The sequence below is a fragment of the Sciurus vulgaris genome, assembly GCF_902686455.1.
Source record: "Sciurus vulgaris genome assembly, chromosome: 7".
NCBI lineage: Eukaryota > Metazoa > Chordata > Mammalia > Rodentia > Sciuridae > Sciurus > Sciurus vulgaris.
Genome location: NC_136467.1, coordinates 7,731,650 through 7,738,642, shown reverse-complemented (window position 1 = coordinate 7,738,642; position 6,993 = coordinate 7,731,650). Strand labels below are relative to the sequence as shown.

The 6,993-nt window shown below is 46.2% G+C and overlaps 1 long non-coding RNA gene across 1 annotated transcript; it reads left to right on the top strand.

Annotated features, from left to right (window-relative positions):
* The first annotated feature begins 211 nt into the window (after positions 1–211).
* Positions 212–4,530, top strand: LOC306665248. Its single transcript, XR_013764952.1, has 3 exons — positions 212–1,049; positions 2,004–2,182; positions 3,708–4,530. It is a non-coding gene; the product is annotated as an uncharacterized lncRNA (long non-coding RNA).
* The last annotated feature ends 2,463 nt before the right edge of the window (positions 4,531–6,993 follow it).

The window sequence follows — 6,993 nt, the reverse complement described above, 5'->3', positions numbered from 1 at the left end:
TGAAAAATAAAAAAATCAGTTAACAGCAGTTGAACTCCTTTTTGTTTTGGTCTGATTCTGCCTGAGAAATCAATGTAGAGCACGTCATTTATTTTTCTCTATAATCCTATGGAGTGGATTCTGCTGTTTATCCTCATTTTACTAACGACCAAAGGGGAAATGAAGCCTGAAAGTGGGTGAGTGACACATAGCAGTAAGACTCATGGCAGTCAGCAACAGGTGGGATTCCGGGGCAGCACAGAGCATCCAGGATGACTGTGGGCAATAGCTAGCTGGTCAGCTGATATGAAAGGTGAAGGTCTTTTTCCCACGTCTCCTGGGCTCCATATGGATAAGGATTGGAGATGACCCTGGATGTGAATGAGCACGTATATGCTAGATGTGGTGTAAGCAGAAAATAGTGACAAGGGGGAGACTTTTGGACCTGAGAGAGGGAGTAAGCATAAATTTAAAAGTGGGTATTGGCATGAGCTTGGCGGCGGTGATGTGGGCACTTGACTGATAAAGGGAACTTATCATGGGGATGGTTATGTAAGACCTCTGGGGTCAAGGTCAATGTTAGCATGTGACAGAGGGCTGTGACTAGTCTGCAGATGAAACTCAAATGTACACCAGCCGATCAAATAAGGGACCACAGTCATTTGTCTCTGTGCTCTAGGCACACAGAACATGCAGGGCACCCACAGGTGCCAGGGTGTCTCCTGGTCTCGCTGGAGCCCAGGACACCTACGGGAAAATGACCTCTAAGTGTGCGTGATGTGGACAAACCTGAGGGTAAGCTGGAGGCGGGAGTGTGGAGACGTGCACTAAGTGGAGGGGAAGCAGCGCTGGTCTCTCCGACTCCCGGCCAGCGGACAGAGGCCCCTGCTGGGTGTGGCCAGTAGACAGGAATCTGCTGTTTCTGATACTCCCAGTCTGACGTTCTGTCCTTTCCAGCAAGACCATCCGGCATCCCAAGCTGACTGCTTCATTGGGTCTCCGACCAGAGAAACAGAACCTGTTCTCATTCCGGGCAGCCAAAAAGAATTTCAAGTCCAACTTTTGACCAGGTACTGCTTCCTCCTGAGGCTTTGCCTTGAGAACATAATCCAGGAGTAAGATGTAGTTCCACAGGTCACACAGACACCCCACCCACCATTGTCAGAGAGATTTCTGGAAAGGTGAAAAACAAAAAACAAAAATCCTCCAGAAAACCGTCAAAATGGTATTGGGGGTGCACACAAAAGTCAGCCCCTGGGGATTCCCAGAAATGCTTGGGTCTGAGAAAACTGCAAGAGACAGGTCTTCCTGCAGGAGAGGAGCTGGGGCGGGCAGTTCTCGTGGAAGTGCTGTCTGTGTGGGACTGGCAATGCCCAGGAGGCCAGCCTGTTAGCTGCAGACAGCTTCCGCATGGGTCGTGGGATGTGCATAGACGAGTCCTACCTCGCACGTGTGGTTGTATTTATTAAGCAAAGACAGCAAGCCTTCTCGAGTAAGATCACTAACACCAACGACTGTAGTAGCAAGAGAGGAAAAGAAGCACAAAGACTTCCGTTTTTCAATTAGAACCTTCCTACAAGACTTGATGGCCATGTTGGTGAGACCTCTTTCTTGGCCCATTTAAAGACAAGTGCTTATTTAAAGCAGAAGAAATTCATAGTCTATGGCTCTAATTTCGCTTGTGCTCTGGATTAACCCCAAGGTCACGCTCATGACAGGGAGCACACAGACTGCCCCAGTTTACAAATAGGTCGGGCTCCCTGTGCACTTGTGAGCTGACTGCTGGAGTACAGCAGCAGTGCTTCCAGAAGCCCTGCCTCTCGGGCCAGCCTCACACTCCCACGGCCCCGAGGGCAGTAAGGGTAAGGATGGGCAGGATCAGGGAGGTGGAGCTGAATCCAGTGTTCTTTGGGATTGTCATGTCCTCCAAAGGAAGAACTCAAAGGTGTAGTCATTTGGGGCTAACTGCCCTCGCAATATACCATTACTTTAAAATTGTTCTTTAACTTTTTATTTTGAAATAGTTTGACTCACAAGAAACTGTAAAAATAGCACAGAGTTTCCACGAATCCTTTACCAGCCTCCCCATGATCACATCTTACGTAACCATGGTGCACTGTCAAGACCAAGAAATTGATGTTGGCACAACCATGTTGGTGGAGAGTTTATTTGGATTTGACAAGCTATCTTCATTTTTTCCTAAGCAAGTATAATGCCTTGAATTTACTAGACCATTTTATTTTCCAAGTGCTACAAATGCTACAAATGTTTAGTTTTGCAACAAAAGCAAAACCATTAAAACATTTCATGAACAATGTTAATTCATGTGAAGTTCGAGTAGGTTTTACATTCACGCAAATTAATTTTGTCCTTGACATTTAAAGACTTTGTAGAATACACTATATTTGTAACCAAAAGAATAAGGTGTAAAATGAATTGTTTTAGGACTTCCCCAGAGTCAGTCTATTTTTAACACTCTGTGAACCTGAGTCCACTGTTGCCATAAACTGAGTGAAATCACTTCAGTTGAGTCCCTTAACTTTGAGGCCCTGCATTATTCGATTGTAAATTAAATAAATTAGATAACATACTTTCTAAATTTGGGAGGTTAAACAAGAAATCCTATGATACCTCTGTGCCAAAGGTATTACATTGAGGTCATCATTGAAAGCATGGAAGGGCTTTATTTAAAAACAAAAAGTGAAAAGATGGAGCTTAAGTGAAAAAGAAAAAAAAAATTGTACTCACGTTGAAGTCATGGGAAAAGATGAAAGAAAAATGGAAGGTAGCTTGAATGTGGTACCCCCAGGGGCCTGGGGTCGGGAGAAGGGAGCCAAGCCGAGCTGCTTAGGAACCACTTACACCCGTGTGACCTTTGGGCAAAGGACGCTAAGCTCCCAGGCACTTGTTAGCAGGGATGCAGCGCGTGAAGCACATGGCCAGATCCCGGGGACAGAGCCTCAGGCCGTGAAGGTCAGGGAAGTTGAGCTGGAGGTCGGTGCTGTTCTTTCAATTTGGAATGTCACATGTATTTAAAGCTTGGTCCCCAGCACTTCTTTACAAAGGTGGCAGAACCTTTAAGAGTTGTGGCCTAGTGGGAAGTTTTAGGTCATGGAGTACCCACCATGATGTGCTGTTTCACCAGAGGCCCAAAAGCAATGACTACAGACTGACATTCTAAAACCATGAGCCAGAATAGACCTTTCCTCTTGATGATTATCCCAGGTATTTTTTGTTACAGTATCAGAAAGCTGCCTGACACAGATGTGAGAAGGAAACGAAATAAAACCTGGGCAGACATTGGTGTCAAATGATTGAATGGAAGTCATCCTGCCCTTAGCTCAGGTGGAAAGCCCCTGGTTTCTGAGAAAATCTGTCAAGAACATGACTTGTTCTCAGATGTGACCAGGAACCTGGATACTGCCTAGTGCTCTGGTTGAACTGAGAATGTGACTGGACTTTTACACAAGAAGTGAGAGAAACTCACATCTCAATGGGCTGTGAATTGGCAGAGGTAGAAATGAACAAAACAAGGTTCTCTAATCTCTTTTTAGGAAAAGTAAGCATGTCCCACATACTTTTTACTTCACTGTAGATTTGAGATCAGGTGTTGCCTGGCGCATCCTAATACGAAAACTAGAAAAGAACTTACCCTGTCTTCCCGTCTTGCTGCTCAGACTAGTTTCTCATGCACATGTCTTCTCTCCTGGCCTCCTCTTCGTTTACAGTGGTGTCTCAGACATGGCCTTCCCCTGCTGTCACTCAAGATCGTTGGATATTCGGTATGCACTCACTGTCTAAAAAAATGACCTGGGTCAGTGTAACTTGTACCTTTTGTCTTTGTATTTAAAGAAACAGAGGACTTGAACTCACTGAACTGTACACCCAGGAAATGCTCTGATGATTTTAATTTTATCGCATTTGGAGGAAGCAATTATTTCTTGGTTTATACCAGAACTAGAGATTATGCCTTGACTTCAATATAGATGGGGAAGAAATCACCTACAATTAAAACAATTGGTTACTTCCAAAAGGGAAGCCACCAGCAAGTGGAATGATGGCTTTAATTGCAGTTTGTTGCAAGTGCCCCGTTGGCATGTTCCACAAAGCGTTGACATGGAAATCGCAGGGTGTTGTTAGTAAGTCTGCCTGCTATGGCTGTGTCAGAAGACCAGTCCTAGAAAAGAGCACGAGCCCTCTCCAGCCCAGCGCTCCGGGCCGCGTGTCACTGGGTCAGACACGGTGGAGCTCTGTGGCTGGAAGATGGAAGATGGGTCCTCTCAGGAGACAGCAGCCACACCATGGCATTCAGTGACCTGCAGAGTCAGAGACAAGGCTCCGCATCGCTTTGCAATCTGGACAGACTCGGGTTTCCAAATTGTTATAAACCTCACCTCTTTTCTTCTGTGACTGATAAAAAGGAGAAACATTTTGTTTTCTACTAACGATATCACTGTTTCCAGTTTTGAAGGTATTTCTTTTCAGAGTGCTAATAAATAACATTCACAAGCTGTTACACCATTGAAATTGGATGCTGGATCACTTTCTTCAGTTTCTTTTTGGTCACTTAGTCTTCCAAAGGGAAACAAATGGACCCCACTGTCTGTTTGGCTGCCATACTGGAATTCCACACAGGGGCGGCGGTGCTGATCAAGGTATCTGTTTCTCACTGTCCTGGAGGCTAGAAGTCCTAGATCAGGTAGCAGCATGGTGGTCTGAGGACTCCCTTCCTGACTGGCACAGCTGCCTTCTTCCTGTGACCACATGGGAGAGAGAGTGCAGATGTCCTCCCAGGAAGGACACCAATCCCATCCTGAGGGCCCCACCCTCGCAACCCGGTGCTCCCCTGACCAGCTCCTGAAGTCCTCGTTTCCAAATGCCCTGGCACTGGGGAGTAGGGCTTCAACACGTGAATTTTAGGGGGGTACAATTTAGTTGATAGCAGCAACACTGGATGAAAAAAGAGATGTACTTGGAAAATAAGGGGAAGTAGTTCACAGAGGCCACGGGAAGGCTGGAGAACCAGGGAGAACCAGAGCAGCAGCCAGGGAACGGGAGCCTCCCCTGAGGCTGCATCCAGGACTGGTCCCAGGAAGAAGCCTCTGCTGGCATCCCACAGCCTGGCTGTGGACAGCTGGCACTGGTGTCTCTCATGGAGCACCACAATGCCTCCCACAAGACTCACATCCCTGCTTCGCTCCCTTGAGACCCAAGGCTCTGAGCTCCAGAAGGGCAGGACTGGCCCTTCAGCATCTGAGCTGAAGGTTCCACGTGGGGCTCTTCCCTCAGGCTGGGTGGTCTAGGACTGGGGTGTGGTTTAAGTGTGTCCCAAAGCTTCAAGTGCTGGAAGCTTGGTTCCCAGTGTGGTGGAACGTGTAGGAGGTGGGAGCTAGTGCTGGGTCACTCGGTCATGAGAGTACTGCCCTGGGTGGGGAAGAGCAGGTCTCCGGAGTTCCTTGGTTCTCAGGAGAGCTATTGTTAAAAAGCAAACCCAGGTCTTAAATTCCTCCTGCTTCCTCTCTCACCACGTGGTGTGTCTCTACTTGCATGCACTTCAGCCATGATGCCATCCTTCAAGTTATGAGCAGGCAGAAGGCCCTCACCAGAGGCTGAACTGATGGGGGCATATGATTTTGGACCTTTGGTCTCCAAAAACATGAGCTAAAGAAACTCTTTAGCCTAGCACCACAAAAAAATTTAAAAAAAGAAAAAGAAAGAAAAGGAAAGAAAGAAAAAAGAAAAAGAAGAAATAGAGAAGAAAGAAACCTCTTTAGTGTATAAATTACTTAGCCATGAGCATTTTGTTATAGAAACAGAAAATGGACTAATACAGCAAGTATAGCAGGCATGTTGGTGGGGGAGGTAAATTTTCACTAGTATTATTACTTAAACAGTAATGTTACTCAGTGCTACTCATTAACTAAGGGATGTTGAGTTGTTCTTGAGCTTCTCTTAACTTCAGTTCCTCATCTTTAAGATGAAGACAAGAATGGCACCCACCTCAAAGGGTTACTGCAAGATTACAGGAGTTACTATATGGAAGGTTGCACGTGTGCCCTCATGAGACACTGCCTGGAGCAGAGACGTGCTAGATAATAATATTGAAGCAGATAGATGGCAGGAAAAAAATTAAATGGATGAGTAAAAATAAAAATCACTGTGCTATGTTTTCTGGACATCACAAGCGCCAACACTGCTAAGCTTTCTCCAGGCCCCTTTCACGCATGTGCAGACCTGGAAGTGTGATTTGTTCCACAAGTACTTGTTGAGTGGCTATATTGTCACAGCACCCACTTGTGCTTGAGATACAATAAATAGTTTCTATGGAGAATGTACTTGTTATTTCACAGAGAGAGAGATGGTAGAGAATGAACTGCTAGAGTTGGTCTGTGAATTGGTGTCCCTGTCTGCACTCACATAAGTGTCAAAGTTGGGAGCAAGCATTTAGAAACTCATGCCAGTCCTTCATCACCAGGATACCCAGGCATGTCACGGTGTCCAGAGCTCCTTGAATGAGCTACAGAGCAGCTCAGTGCTGTGAATGCCCCTCAGGCCTGCATGACCTAGACCCTGCTCCTGCCCAGGAAGACCACATCCTGGTCTGCAACAGAGTGGGCAGACAGGTAGGCATGTCTTCGCCCCACACACAGGCTGAGAAGCACTGAAGCACATGGGACCTGTGTGGCCTTCTGCAGAATTTGGGGGCATCGGTCCAAGCTCAGTACCTCCAAAGCGTGATTTTCAGCAGATGCATTATTCATCATCTTCTAAGTTCAATGAGTTAGAGATTCAAAGCGGATTTTAATGGAGGCCTGCAGCTTTCCTGAGATGGCCTTCTCCCATTTGAAGGTGACATTTCTGTGATTTACAGATGATGATGCTGAGATTTAGAAACTTTAGCTCTTGAAGGCTCCTCCCAGGGAATGTCAACTATGAAGGCAGCTCACTGAAAGATGTTTTCATCTAGAATGAAGTCCATCAGAAGAAACTTCTGGGCTGTTTCTTGAGCTGAAT